The sequence below is a fragment of the Lolium rigidum genome, chromosome 6 (genome assembly GCF_022539505.1).
Source record: "Lolium rigidum isolate FL_2022 chromosome 6, APGP_CSIRO_Lrig_0.1, whole genome shotgun sequence".
NCBI lineage: Eukaryota > Viridiplantae > Streptophyta > Magnoliopsida > Poales > Poaceae > Lolium > Lolium rigidum.
The window spans coordinates 111,949,106-111,964,803 of NC_061513.1; the positions used below are offsets into that span (position 1 = coordinate 111,949,106).

General features: G+C 48.8%; 1 long non-coding RNA gene across 1 annotated transcript; it reads right to left on the minus strand.

The window, feature by feature from the left end:
* Positions 1–2,314: 2,314 nt before the first annotated feature.
* On the minus strand, positions 2,315–7,699 carry LOC124666044. Its single transcript, XR_006990787.1, has 4 exons — positions 7,687–7,699; positions 7,328–7,577; positions 7,038–7,122; positions 2,315–2,671 (listed from the first exon to the last, which is right to left on the minus strand). It is a non-coding gene; the product is annotated as an uncharacterized LOC124666044 (long non-coding RNA).
* Between the last annotated feature and the right edge of the window lie 7,999 nt (positions 7,700–15,698).

Here is a 15,698-nt window from a genome sequence, read left to right on the forward strand (position 1 = left end):
AAATTCGGCGATGATCATAGTTCGACATCAAATTGATGCTCCGATTGAGCATCAAAACATACATTGTTCGTAAAATTAAACCTATAGTACTGGTACACCGGCGAGCGCTACTTAAGCTAAGCAAAATGCGGCCTATAAAGTGGGCCTACGCGTGCGGCGGTGCCGGTGGTGGCGCAGCGTGTCGGCGGCAGATGGTGCCGACGCTGTCAAGGATGAGCTTCACGCGTCGTCGGCGTCAAGCTCGACTATTTTGAGCTTGACGCGGCGGGCACGGGCCTCCCGGTGGGCCGCCTCGTATTCACGGACGAGGCGGACGGCTTCCGCCTCCTCCCGACGGAAACGCTGGCGAGCCTCCGCCGCGCTGATGGCCTTGGTCTGCGCGAGGACGGCGTCCTCCTCGTCGCTGCCGTGGACATAGTCCCCGGCGGAGAAGGTGGGCGACCGCGCGGGGACGAGGTCGTCGTCGTCGCTGCTGTCCGCGACGGGGAGCCGCGGTACGCGGCTTGACTGGCCGGACGAGGAGCCCTCGCCGGTGTTGCCGTACCTGGCGAGCTTCCCTGGGGGCGTTAGCCCCCAGTTCGTCCACCGGCGGGCGCTGCGCTTGCGCGCACCCTCCGACCGGTTCCATTTGCGCCGCTCCGCGTCGGTGCAGAAGACGGGCGGACGCGACGGCGAGTCGCCGCCGCCCAATCCGGCGCCATGGCATGCGGAGCCGCCTCGGGACGCCATCGCCCACCGTCGGCCGGTGGATTGCTGCCTGGGGCTCGCCGGAGATAGCGCTTGGCGGCGGCGGAGGGAGAGGAACGGTGGAGGGGAGTAGGGTTTGCGACCTGAACTCCCCTCCGCGAACGCTTTTAATAGGGGCCGTTCGGAGATTTGTTCGGGCCCCTGAACTTATTTTACGGGCCGGCCCATCTTTTCGGTCACTGGTTTGCGACACATTCGGCCCGAACCCGTAAATCCGCCGGAAAAGTTTGGTTCCGGCGGGGTTTACGGGTTCTGTTAGAGATGCTCTAAGGGCCACTTTTTTGGGGCCTATGCTTATAGAGAAGCCAGCTTATGAATTTCGGTGGGGAAGAACTCCGGCGGGGCGTAGAAATTGTTCTTCCCCTTCTTTTGAGCTTATAGAGTATGTTGTGTTCAGTTGCTTAATGTCTGTAATGCCCATGAATTTGATATGTGCCCAATATTGGATGATAATCAATCACAAGCATGGACAATTCATCCGCACATTTCAAACTATGGCCCAATATGTACATTTTAGTGTCGGGCATGATAAACAAAAACAGTGTTGAACATAGTCATCAAATTGTAATCAACAAAATCGACCAGCGGCATGGAGGCAGGACTCGTGGCGAACAATAGCATGGAGGCGGAGCGGAGCAGAGCAGAGAAGATGTTGGAGAAGGACGTCCGATGGGGATCTCGACTTGGCGGAGAGTGCTCGGTGGAGGAGGAGCACATCACGGCGGCTGCCGGTGGGGATGGTCACGCCAGGGTGGGGCGTGTGGCGTTAGGGTAGTCGGGGTGGGGTGAATGGCGGCGGAAACCCTCACCCACACGCTAGGGGATGAGGTGTCGGTCTGTGCTGCGTGTGGAGGGGCAGCCGCGAGTAGCAGCAAGGGGCAGGGCAACTGCATGCGAGCACTGGGGACGGCGGCGCCGGCGGGGTGGGCGGTGGTGGAGTCGTGGAACCCTGGCGAGCAGGCATGGCTCGATGCGGGGAGAGGTGTGCGGTGATTTTTTTTTCTTTTTTCCAGGGGCAGATTCACATACCGCTCCGGTTCCTCAGCCAGAAGCTCGGGAACTGGTCTGGGCCAGTTCTTGAAATTGCACTACGTATTCGCTTCTCCATGGAAATAAGGGCGTGTTAAGCTGAACACTTATTTTTAACTTCAGAAGTTTGGGACCTAGAAGCTGCTTTTGTAAACCCAAAAGCGTCCTAATGCAGCACAGAGGCGAAGCAAGAGGAAAGAATGGTGAAAACCATGGTAGATCTGAGCATAGCTAGTGAAGGTCTCTTGGATGTACTGTTTCTGCTTGCACCGAGTTTGGTAAGGTATCTTTTGCCAAGTGGTAGGTTCTGAGAAAAAATCACACGACACGAGGTCCATGCATGTCTTCATAAACTTCAGTAACCAATCAATCTTCCATGTATTTTACATAACGCACAAGAAACACTGAGGCAGCAAGGGCCCAACGATTAGCAGCACGACAGGTTCAACAACGTGGTAGACCCTCCTAAACATAGCAGGGCAGGACCAGGCTCCAGGACGTGCTCCCAGTATCATTTGTTCGTGCAACACTTACCCAATCAGCACAAAACTTTGGCAATCATCAGACAAGGTGTCACTGCGTCACAAATATACATATGCAGCGGTAAAAGACCAACCAACCAATCATGAAATCCCCAACTGATGTGCCAGTGAATTCAGAAAAGACGCTGCATAAAAAAATAGAGGGCCTTTCCAGTATACAAGTCATTTTCATACACAGATCTTTACCAGGCTTCATTGTAAAAAGTTCTATTCTTCAGCCTTTTCGGCTTTTGGAGGTGGAAGTGGTCTACCACGCCCTATTACAAAGCCCCTTGTTCCATCTGGCATTCTCGGTCCAGAAATAGGCTTGTTTACAGAGACCGAACCAGAAATAGTAGGAGACGAGACATTCCCTGATATGGGTATTGAGAATATTAGAAATGTAAACACCTTGCAGACTGTAGTGATTGCTCTGTAACATAAATGAGAACATTGTAGTCAAGGATGTAAAAGCACAGGAGGTTATATGGCTGCCTTTCACACATTTGTTTGGATAACCAAGAATGTGAATGGCAGGGGATAACTAGGGTTGTTTTATTTGGCTCATGCAGATGATGACCATGCTAAATTAAATGGTTTTATCTACAAAATGTAGCATAACATTAGCCAATCAAAATTACAATGAGAATCATCAAGCTGGAAAGGGTCCTAGCTGGGGAAACAGGTGAGGTCATTGTCACATGAACTAGGTAAATGAAAGGTATCGACGTCACATTTGTCTCTTTTTTTTCGATAAAGGGAATATATTAATATCAAGCGATACCAATTACACCCAGTCTCTGCAACAACGCACCACCCTAATGGCACTACGGATGCACACAACCAAAAAAAGGAAAAGAAAACTAAGAAACAAAAGTCCCGCTACAGTATCTCGGGCCTAACAACAAGCAATACATCCACCGTCATGACAACACCCGAATTACGTACTCTCCAAAAACGACGCCTCCAAGAAGGGAACAGTGCTCAAACACCATCGTCGCCCGATCAAAGATCTTAGGTTTTCACCCTGAAGATAGTCCCCGTTCTCAAAACAATGCCTCCACCAAGGTCACTGCCAGGCACAACCAGTTAAGGCCAGACCTTGGGTTTTCACCCTGAAAAGGTAGGACTCTGCGCTTCACCTGTGTTGTCGCCCCCACTTTCATACCGCTGCTGTGAAGCCCGGACACCAAGCAAGCCCCTCAACAGCGCGGAGACTTGAACCTCCCTTAGCTAGTCCTCCCCTCCGGCTTTCATGAAATTCTCTTCTTCCGACTTTTATCATGGATCCATAGTCACTTGATGTCAACACGTAAAAAGAGCTTCGCGCCGCTCCCTCCGGAACCAAACGGTCGGAATAAATGCATGGGTACGCACGACCGAATACCTCCGATCCAAGCAAACTCCAGGCAAAGCACTGTTACATTCGCCGGCGGAGCCTTCCGGAACTCAACCCTCCGGCCAGATCACGAGTCCAGGCCTCCGGTGGGTCCTCCTCTTCACGCAAGAGAGGCCCTAGGACCGCCGCCCTTATTCTGGTCGGACCCCCACGCCGGCGACCATCCCGGGCTGGCCAACCCAACCCTCCACCGGCGACACCATCGCCGGCTTCCATGGTCCTCCATCTCACCGCCAGATGGCGGTGGTAGATCAAAAATCCACCACCACCAACCGCAGGCCGACCCTCTCCGGTGAAGAAGAGGCCACCTGAAAGGACACGGATGTCGCCTAGAGGGGGGGTGAATAGGCGATTTAAAACTTTTACGAGATGGGCTTAACAAATGCGGAATAAAACTAGCGTTTACTTTGTCAAGCCCAAAGCCTATATACTATGGTTCACCTATGTGCACCAACAACTTATGCTAAGCAATACAAGCAAGTATGTGATAGCAAGATATATATAACTTCAAGCACGATGGCTAACACAAGGTAAAGTGCATAAGTAAAGAGCTCGGGTATAGAGATAACCGAGGCACGTGGGAGACGATGATTTATCCCGGAGTTCACACTCTTGCGAGTGCTAATCTCCGGTGGAGAGGTGCGGTTGCTTAGTGCTCCCGAACGCCACAAGAGGCTCACCTTGAGGTGTGGTTGCTCGATGCACACCAACGCCACAAAGGCCTCACCCCAAGATGCGGTACTCACACCACACACCGAACGCCACGAAGGCGCCTCACCTAAATCTCCGGTGACCCTCGCCACGAAGGCCTAGGTCACGGTTCCACTAAGGGATTTCCTTCGAGGCGGAAACCGGGCCTTACACAAAGGTTGGGGCAGACATCCACAACTTAATTGGAGGCTCCCAACAAATCACCACAAAGGTCTAGAATCCGTCTAGGGTTCCAAGAACCCAAGAGTAACAACCTTCTTGCTTTCACCTCCACGAATCACCGTGGAGAACTCAAACCGATGCACCAAATGCAATGGCAAGAACACCACAAAGATGCTCAAGTCCTTCTCTCTCAAATTCCAACAAAGCTACAAAAGCTATTGGGGGAATAAGAGAGGAAGAACAAAGGGATTCACCAAGAACACCAAGATCTAGATCTAGAGAGTTCCACTCACAAAGAGATGGATTTGATTGGTAGAATTGTAGATCTAGATCTCCTCTTCCTTTTCCCTTAAAAAGGTTCAAGAATCATTGGAGGGATTTGAGGTAGAGGGAGCTCTCAAAAACTAGCAATGGAGGGAGAGCAAAAAGTGTGTAAAGCAACTGAAAAACGAGAGGAGGAAGAAGACTATTTAAAGGGGCTGCAGGAAATCTGCCCGTTGGGCTCGTCCAGAGAGAGGCCGGCAGTGCCGGCCCGTTATGGCCGGTAGTGCCGCTGGCAGGGAGCGGCTCGGCTGGGCGAGCGAGGCAGCGCGGGGCGAGGGAGCGAAGCAGCGCGGGGCGGCGGGGGAGCGAGCGGAGCAGCGCGCGACTGGGCCTGGCGAGCGGCGCGCGGTAGGCGGCCAGCAAGCGGCGGAGCCTGGGCTCGAGCTGGGCCGGCCCGGCAGTGCCGCTGGGGGCAGGCCGGAGGTGCCGCGCGGCCCGGCAGTGCAGCGCGCGGGAGCCGGCAGTGCCGGAGTGGGCCGAGCGGTACTGCCGGCCCATCAAGGGCGGTAGTGCCGGCTGCCTCCCCTTTTTCTTTTTTCTTTAAAACAAATAGAAGTCAAACTACAAAAGATAATATCTAGAGTTTGGAAACTCGGATTAAGACGAAACCAATTTTGTTGGAAAGAGGACGACAAGAGCTACCCAACAAAAAGTGAAAATATGGAAACTAGTTGGGGGTGTTTTTCTATTAATTTTAGAGGTGCAACACCTCAACATGAGAAACCGAGAAAATCACCAAACTCGAAAACGCAACAAGAGATCTATGCAAAATCCGTTTTCGATGAACTAGAGCTTGTCATGAGAATAAGCACAAGCTCCAAAACATCACATGGATAAGATCCAAATAACAACCAAGAAATATGATGCAAGGATGCAAAGGTTTGAGCTCTCTCCGAACGATACGATCGAGTTACTCACTCGAGAGCCCTCTTGATAGTACGGCAACTAAACTATAAACCGGTCTCCAACTACACTATGAGACCGGTGAGAAAGAAACCCTATCAAGAGCAAACCTTAACCTTGCGCGTTCCTCTTGAGCTCGATGAAGACGATCTTGATCACAACAAGATGAAACGCCTTTCTTGATTGTGCTTGCTTGATGAAGTCTTGTGGATTGCTCCCCCATAAACCACCATGGGAGAGCTTCTTCTTCGGCACATCTTCACATATCCATAGTCACCATATGGATGGCAAGATTCAAGCAAATGATCTCTTAGAGATGGCTCATCTTGAACTTGCACTTCATTTCGTCATTCTTCATCATGTTGATGTCTTGAAGTAACTTGAGGGCTCACTCCATCTTCATCTTCAAGACATACTTGACACTTGATATCCTTCATCAAATTCTTCTTATTGCAACCTTGAAGCCAACATATGGTTCAAGAATTGCCTATGGACAACTCCTACAAATATAACTCAATGCAAACATTAGTCCATAGGGATTGTCATTAATTACCAAAACCACACATGGGGGCTCCATGCACTTTCACCACCTCCTTCGTCGAACCCAAGACTGTTGCCCCGGGCGCCCTCGTGTCGCGGAAGAAGCCCGAGATCGCCTCCACGCACCGACGAGAGGCGGGGGTGGATGGCATGGCGCAGACCGAGGGCCTGGCCGCCGCCCACCACCAGCCCCTGCCGGAGTGCTGCGGGAAGCTGACGTGAGGAGGGAGACCGCAGCGCCGCCCATCCCAACCGCGCCGGCCGGTCCGCCAGGGGACAGCCGACGGGAGGAGGGCCGCTGCCGTCGTCGCCCATCCCACACGCGCCTGCTCCGCCATGCATCGAGGAGGTGGGATCTGGCCGCCGTTCTCCACGCAGCGACGAGGAAGGGCCCCCGCCGCCGCCACACCCCGAGGGACTTTGCCCCGGCGGCGCTACCGGCGGCGGCGACGAAGGGTGGGGTGCAGGAGAGGTTAGGGTTGGGGTGGGGTGCGGGAGACCTGGTTTTTCAGGAAAATATCTACACGATTTGTCTCTTGGTGCATTGATTTGGGAATAAACTCAAACTGAAGTTATGTGTTCAAATAGACGTCATCTATCGATGCACAAAACAAACAGATATTGTTGCTCTATCACTACAATAGTACATACAAAGATTAATCAGATCCACAAATTTAGAAGGTGGCAGTTGAGTAGAATACCTTGTCCGCTCAGACCTTTTCCTTGGCTTCTGTATCGGCCTTTCTGACCACTGTTAGCATTTGTCTTTTGGTGTTGGCGCACTTCCTGTAGATGTAGACAACAGGCTATGAGTTTTCTCAGAAATAATACATATATACGGAGTACTTAAGTCTGCAGCATGTGCACAGTTCACGAACATAGGTCCAAACTATCAGCAAGTGCACCGACAAGTGATGCACAGAATTACAGGAAATAAATCTTCAGACAGAAAATTGAGCAGTAATAACCATAGGTATACTAAAAATCATACCTCCTGGCTAACGTCATAGTTCACGTTTTCCTTATCCAAAGCAACCTCTCCTGAGTCAGCACCAGCCTTTTTTTTCTGATACTAACTTTTGTACTTCTTTTGAAGACTGGCCCTCGTTCTTTTTGGAAACTGTTCCATGATTTTCCCTTGAAGATTGGATATGCTTTCCTGATCCCATTACACTCCGTTTAGCCAGAAGTATCACTCTCATCCCAGTTCTCCAGTTCCTCTCATCACTTAAGGTGGACACCTGATATAATCAAAAGCTCAAGACATGTTAAAAAGAAAGTAACTCTTCCAGATGTACAACTCTTTGCTTAGCACCAAATGGGTCATTTCATATGAGATGAATAACTTACAGCCTTCTCAGCTGCGTCCACCGCTTCATACCCAACAATGGCATGCACCTGCAAAACCCTCGAGTCTTGGTTAAATGGATATAACCAACTTGATCAAACTCCTAAAAATATTTTTCTCTAGATTTAAAGACAAATAATGTTATTAAACAGATCACTTTTGAGTATAAATTTTTCATTGAATGATTAGCCACAACAGTGTGGTTATTGTGTAAAGACAGGCTGATACATATAATCATGTAAAGAGCTATGTATTCACAGGTAAAAATAAAAAATAGCCATCAAATAATAGTAAGATCTCAAATATGTTTAGCGCACATACCTTGTTACTCAGCATTAAGTCAGGCTTCTTGAACCTGCAGATTCTCCCACTGCATGTGGATCATTAATGGTTATCTTCGTAATTCTGGTACATGAAATGATAAAAGTTCAGTTTCAGAATGATATAGCATCTGTTATTAACTGCTTTCAAAATGTCACGACATAAAATACCCAAGTACAATAAAAGTGTAGACTACTACATGTGTCCAGATAACATACTTGCCCACTGTTCCAAACTTCTCCTGTATATTCTCCATGGAGAAACCTAGAGGTAGATTTTCGACATGCCTGTTAGGCATACCTATGTCACCAATTGAAGTGAGAGTGGAACTGAGCTCATTTGCAAGTAGGTATGCAACTAAGATATTCTAATTGCAGATGGTGTTGCAGCTGAGATTTATCAGCTGCAAGTGAGGCTGTAACTAAGATAATTTTTTGTTGTAAGACATTTCGCAGTTGCAAATGGGGTTGCAACATCTTTGATATTGTAGTTATAAGTGAAGTTGCAACTAATATTTATCAGTTGCAAGTGAGGTTCACTGGTAGAAAAACAGGCTTCCGGGAAGCCCCATTAGTCGCGAAGCTATAGGAACCGCGACTAATGGGGTCTTTAGTCGCGGTTCGTGTGGCGAACCGCGACCAAAGGCCTGGGCCCAGGGCGCACGGTGGCCAGCTGGTGCACGTGGGGGGCTTTAGTCGCGGTTGGCCAGGCCAACCGGGACTAAAGCCCCTCCCCTATACATACCCATCCAGCCATTTGGAGCCAACACTTAGCCATTTGGAGCCATTCTCTTCACAAACTTCACAAGTGAGTGTTAGGTTTGCTTTTGGTTCCTCTTATGCACATAAGGTGTTTGATGAAATGCCCCAAGAGCATGAAACAAACATGATATGAAGTGTTGGAGCCACACTTGAGCTTTCTCATTTATTTTTTCCTCCTCGATCGCGGTTAGCAACTTGAACCTTTGATGTGTCGTCATTGATACAATATGCATGTGTGTGTAGTTCATTGTTTAATTTATATTGTTTGTAGCTAGTTAGTTTAACAAATGCATGATGGTTAATTATATATTTTATATTATAATAATGCAGATGAATCGGCAATGGATGTACGGTAACCGACTCTCCGGCGAGTTCGAGTACGGGTTTGAAAGATTTCCTCGTAGTGGCTAATGCGAACAAGCGTGGGGGTTTTGTTATCTGTCCATGTGTTAACCGTAAGAATCGGAAGGGTTACTCTTCCTCAAGAGATGTTCACATGCACCTGCTTCGGCACGGTTTCATGCCAAGCTATAATTGTTGGACCAAGCATGGAGAAAGAGGGGTTATAATGGAAGAAGATGAAGAAGGGGATGATTTCATCGATGAAAGCTATCTTGCTCATTTCGGTGATACTTTCATGGAGGATGCTGAAGGTGAAGGGGAAGGTGAAGGGGAAGGTGAAGAAGAGGCACGTGATGATCCCGTTGATGATCTTGGTCGGACCATTGCCGATGCACGGAGACGTCGCGAAACTGAAAAAGAGAGGGAGAATTTGGATCGCATGTTAGAGGATCACAGGAAGGCGTTGTACCCCGGATGCGATGATGGTCTGAAAAAGCTAGGCTGCACACTCGGATTTGCTGAGATGGAAGGCACGAGCAGGTGTAGCCGACTCGGCATTTGAAAACTTGCTGAAAATATTGAAGAATATGTTTCCAAAGAATAACGAGTTGCCCGCCGATGACGTACGAAGCAAAGAAGGTTGTCTACCCTCTAGGTTTAGAGGTTCTCGAAGATACATGCATGCATCAACGATCGCATCCTCTACCGCGGTGAATACGAGAATTTGAATGAATGCCCGGTATGCACCTGCATTGCGTTATAAGATCGAGAGGCGATGACCCCGGTGACGATGTTGAGGGCCAGAAACCCAGGAAGAGGGTTCCCGCCAAGGTGATGTGGTATGCTCCTATAATACCACGGTTGAAACGTCTGTTCAGGAACAAAGAGCATGTCAAGTTGTTGCGATGGCACAAAGAGGACCGTAAGTCGGACGGGGAGTTGAGACACCCCGCAGATGGAACGCAATGGATAAAGATCGACATAGAGTTCAAAGATTTTGCAGCTGACGCAAGGAACATAAGATTTGGTCTAAGTACGGATGGCATGAATCCTTTTGGCGAGCAGAGCTCCAGCCATAGCACTCGGCCCGTGACTCTATGCATCTACAACCTTCCTCCTTGGTTGTGCATGAAGCGGAAGTTCATTATGATGCCAGTGCTCATCCAAGGTCCGAAGCAACCCGGCAACGACATCGATGTGTACCTAAGGCCATTAGTTGATGAGATTTTACAGCTGTGGGGCAGACCTGGTGTCCGTGTGTGGGATGAGCACAAAGAAGAGGAATTTGACCTACGAGCGTTGCTTTTCGTAACCATCAACGATTGGCTTCGCTCTTAGTAACCTTTCGGGACTGTCAAATAAGGGATACAATGCATGCACACACTGCTTACATGAGACTGAAAGTGTACATTTGCCAAATTGTAAGAAGAACGTGTACCTTGGGCATCGCCGATTTCTTCCGAAAGGTCATCCAGTAAGAAAGAAAGGCAAGCATTACAACGGCAAGGCAGATCACCGGCCGAAGCCCGCGGAACACACTGGTGCTGAGGTATTTGATATGGTCAAGGGTTTGAAAGTCATCTTTGGAAAGGGTCCTGGCGGACAATCAGTTCCGAAGGGAGCTAACGGGCACGTAGCCATGTGGAAGAAGAAATCTATATTCCGGGAGCTAGAATATTGGAAAGTCCTAGAAGTCCGCTCTCGCAATCGACGTGATGCACGTTACGAAGAATATTTGCGTGAACATCCTAAGCTTCTTGGGCGTGTATGGGAAGTCAAATGATACAAAGGAAGCACGGCAGGACCGAAGCAAAGTTTGAAAGACCCCGATGACCGGCATCCGGAACGGTTTCAAGGTCGTGCCGCCTACGCTCCGACCAAAGAAGAGAAGGTCATCTTTTTTGAATGCCCGAGCGAGTATGAAGGTCCCGTCGGGATTCTCGTCCAATATAAAGGGAATAATAAACATAGCGGAGAAAAAGTTCCAAAACCCGAAGTCTCACGACCGCCACGTGATTATGACGCAATTGCTTCCGATTGCTTTGAGGGGGCTCCTGCCGGAAAATGTTCGAGTAGCCATTGTGAAGCTATGTGCATTCCTCAATGCAATCTCTCGAGAAGGTAATCAATCCGGAAGTTCTACCACGGTTACGGAACGATGTGATCCAATGTCTTGTCGGTTTCGAGTTGGTGTTCCCGCCATCCTTCTTCAATATTATGACGCACCTCCTGGTTCACCTAGTCGATGAGATTTCCATTCTCGGTCCTGTATTTCTACACAATATGTTCCCCTTCGAGAGGTTCATGGGAGTATTAAAGAAATATGTTCGTAACCGTGCTAGGCCGGAAGGAAGCATCGCCAAGGGCTATGGAAATGAGGAGGTAATTGAGTTTTGTGTTGACTTTGTTCCCGACCTTAAGCCGATTGGTCTTCCTCAATCGCGGCACGAGGGGAGACTAAGTGGAAAAGGCACGATCGGAAGGAAATCAATGATATGTATGGACGGCCATTCTCCGATCGAAGCACACCACACGGTTCCGACCAATTCCAGCTTGGTGGCTCCGTACTTTGAGAAACACAAGAATATTTTACGCTCGGACAACCCCTGGGAAGCCTGAATCCTGGATTAGGAAGGCCCACATGGAGACTTTCGGCGGTTGGTTGAGAAAACATTTAATGAGTGACAATAAGGTTGTAGATCAGCTGTACATGTTGGCCAAGACACCATCTTCGACTATAACGACTTTCCAAGGGTACGAGATAAATGGGAATACATTTTACACGATCGCCCAAGATAAAAAGAGCACCAACCAAAACGAGTGGTGTCCGCTTTGATGCAGACAACCGAGAATGGGCAAAAGGTCACATATTATGGTTACATAGAGGAGATATGGGAACTTGACTATGGACCCTCCTTTAGGGTCCCTTTGTTCCGGTGCAAATGGTTCAAGCTAACAGGAGGTGGGGTAAAGGTGGACCAGCAATACGGAATGACAATGGTGGATTTCAACAATCTTGGTTACCTTGACGAACCATTCGTCCTAGCGAAAGATGTCGCTCGGGTTTTCTATGTGAAGGACATGAGTAGCAAACCGAGGAAACGGAAAGATAAGAAAACGATCAGTACATCATGCGATGATCCAAAGCGCCACATTGTTCTTTCAGGGAAAAGAAACATCGTTGGAGTGGAGGACAAGACAGACATGTCAGAAGATTATAATATGTTTGCTGAAATTCCGCCCTTCAAAGTGAACACCGACCCAAGCATTAAGTTAAATGATGAGGATGCTCCATGGATACGGCACAATCGTAAGCAAGCGGGGACACAAGGGAAGAAATGATGTGTAATAATTTATTGTACCAAACTTTGTTGAATGAATCATGTGAATTATATTACCCGTGATGTGTTTGGTGTCCATTTTCGAATGATTGAATTGACTCGAGATAGCACTGATGATACATGAAATTTGGAGTGACTAAGTCATACTCCTGCATGCATACATGAAATTTGGAGTGACTAAGTCATACTCCGCATACGAGGAAATTTGGAGTGACTAAGTCATACTCCTGCATACATGAAATTTGGAGTGATTTAGTCATACTCCTGCCTAGGCGTATAATATGCATACTCGTAGTCTTCATAGCCGCCGCCGTTGTGCCGGTAGTCGTCGCCTTCTAAGTTGCCGGCGTCGTCGTCGCCTGCTGTCGTCGCCGTCGTCGGGCGGCGCTCGTGGCTCGAAGCGAGGGTAGCGCAGGCGGGGGATATCGCCGGCCGTGATGTAGTCCATGACGCTCGCGAGAATCCGGCCGTACCACCATAGCCGACGGCCGGCCTCGTGGAAGTTTCCGGGAGGCGAGACCGTCCTCCTCATACCAGCGAGCGCCCTCTCACGCCGATTGATGAAGAAGGCGTCCCAAGTATGCTGGTTATCGGGATGCCAACGGGGATTCATCCGCTGCTCCGGCGTGAGGTCGAGGTAGTAGTGGTTCGTGATGGCCGCCGGCGCGCAGACACTGAGGGATGGGAGGGACCGGCACGCCGCCGGCGCTTAGGCTCCGGCCGGCGGGGACGCGGTAGCCGGAGGGCAAGGGTAGTTCGAGGCGCAAAGCTCCTCCACTCGCTGGTAGGTTAGAGTGGGTGCGGTGGAAGCCATGAGTGATGAGAGATTGTAGAGATGTGATAATGCTGGCCAAGCCGGGCTACCTATATATAGTGACAAATGGCGGGAAAAATGGGAGCGGGAAGACAGGAGGCGGGAAGACAGGAGGCGGGAAGAAAGAGGCGGGGAGAAAGTGGCGGGAAGAAATTGGCGGGAAAAAATTGGCGGGAAGAAAGAGGCCGGAAGAAATTGGCGGGAAACAATTGGCGGGAAGAAAGAGGCGGGAAGACGGGGAAGAAATGGCGGGAAGACGAGGAGGGAAGAGGGGGTCGGCGGAAAGAGGCGGGAAGAGGGGGCCAACGAACTTTTGAATTGAATTAGTTTTATTTTTATGAATTTTTGATAATTTGTATTTTTAAAATTTTGAATTGAATTAGTTTTATTTTTCCGAATTTTTTGATATATTATTTGTATTTTTAAGATTTTGAATTGAATTAGTTTTATTTTTATGAATTTTTTGATATATTATATGTATTTTAAACATTTTGAATTGAATTAGTTTTATTTTTCTTAATTTTTTGATATATTATTTGTATTTTTAAGATTTTGAATTGATTAGTTTTATTTTTATGAATTTTTTGATATATTATATGTATTTTAAACATTTTGAATTGAATTAGTTTTATTTTTCTTAATTTTTTGATATATTATTTGTATTTTTAACATATTGAAATGAATTAGTTTTATTTTTCTGATTTTTTTGATATATAATTTGTATTTTAAACATTTTGAATTGAATTAGTTTTATTTTTCTTAATTTTTTGATATATTATTTGTATTTTTAACATACTGAAATGAATTAGTTTTATTTTTCTGATTTTTTTGATATATAATTTGTATTTTTAATATTTTGAATTGAATTAGTTTTATTTTTCTGAATTTTTTGATATATTATTTGTATTTTATGATTTTAAAAAAGAAAAGTAATTTGAAAAAAGACCTTTAGTCGCGGTTGGCCTCGCCAACCGCGACTAAAGGTCTCTGCGCGCGGGAACGGGAAAAACCCGCCGAAATACCTTTTAGTCGCGGTTGGTCTGGCCAACCGCGACTAAAGGGTACCCTTTAGTCGCGGATCGCCTCCCCAACCGCGACTAAAGGGGGGGGGGTATTAATACTGGCGCCGAACCGCCGCGTCCAACACTTCGCCATTCTCGTCTTCATCGCGCGCCTGAGGAGGAGATCGTCGCCACGCCGGCCGCCTGGAGGATCCGCACGCCGCCGTACACACGCCGCCGGAGCGCGCCACGCCGCCGTTCGTCTCCGCGCCGCCCTTCTCCGCCCTGCGCCCCTCCTCCTTCTCCGCCCTGCGACGACGTTCCTAGCCGGCCGCCAGCCTTCTCCGCGCGCGTGGTGCTGGCCGGGGCCGCCGCCGGCCGCCGCACGCCTGCGCCCCGCCTCGGCGCGCCCCCTGCCCTGCGCGCCGCGCGCCCCTGCCCGGCCCGTTCGCCGGCCATATGATGGCCGGGGGCGGCGGCGGCGCCGCCCGCGCGCGTGTATACAGAGAGAGGCGGCGCCGCCCCGTTCGACCGCGCGCCGCGCGCATACACTCGATCAGAGAGAAGGGAGAGGAAAGAGATCGAGAGAGGGCCGGCCGCCGCCGGATTTTTTTCTTTTTTTTTATGTTATGTTTGTTATTTTTAATTTTAACTATACTTAACAAAAAAAACTTAAAATTTTGTAATTAATTATAACTTCAACTTAACAAAAAAACTTAAAATTTTGTAATTAACTATAACTTCATATATAAAAACTTAACAAAAACTTAAATTTTGTTAAGTTTTGGCCCGTCTTCACCGCGAGCCTCGACACGCGCCGTGACGCTGCCGCCACCGCCGTTCCTTCGTCGTTGTCACCGTTCCTTCGTCGTTGTCGCCGTGGTGTCGCCGCCGTACCGTCGCCAACGCCGTCAACGCCGTCAACGCTACCTCTATTCATAAAAATGTAACGCCGCCCTACCGTCGCCAACTTAAAAAGAACTAAAGTTTTGACTTAATAAAAATGAACTAAAATTTTGACTTAATAAAAATTGACTTAATAAAAAATGAACTAAAATTTTGACGCCGTCAACGCTACCGCCTCTATTCAACGCGCCAACGCCAACGCCGTCAACGCGCCACCGCCACCGCGAGGGTTATGTGTCCTCGTCACCGCCACCGCCCTTTCGCCACCGCCCTTTCGCCACCGCCACCGGTCTCTCGGTCACGCGGTCACTGCGTCCCCCCTCTCGCCTCCCGCTCGTCGCCCTCTCTGTTTATATGTAGAAGAGATGTGATAATGCATATACACAATTAATTTGTTTTGACTACATGTTTTCGGGGACCGACATATGGCGGACGATAGAGCTGACCCAATTATGGACAACTATGATCCGGACGGCTGAAGAACAAATCTTCGGCATCATAAAAGGCGATGTTCTATATGTGCCGACC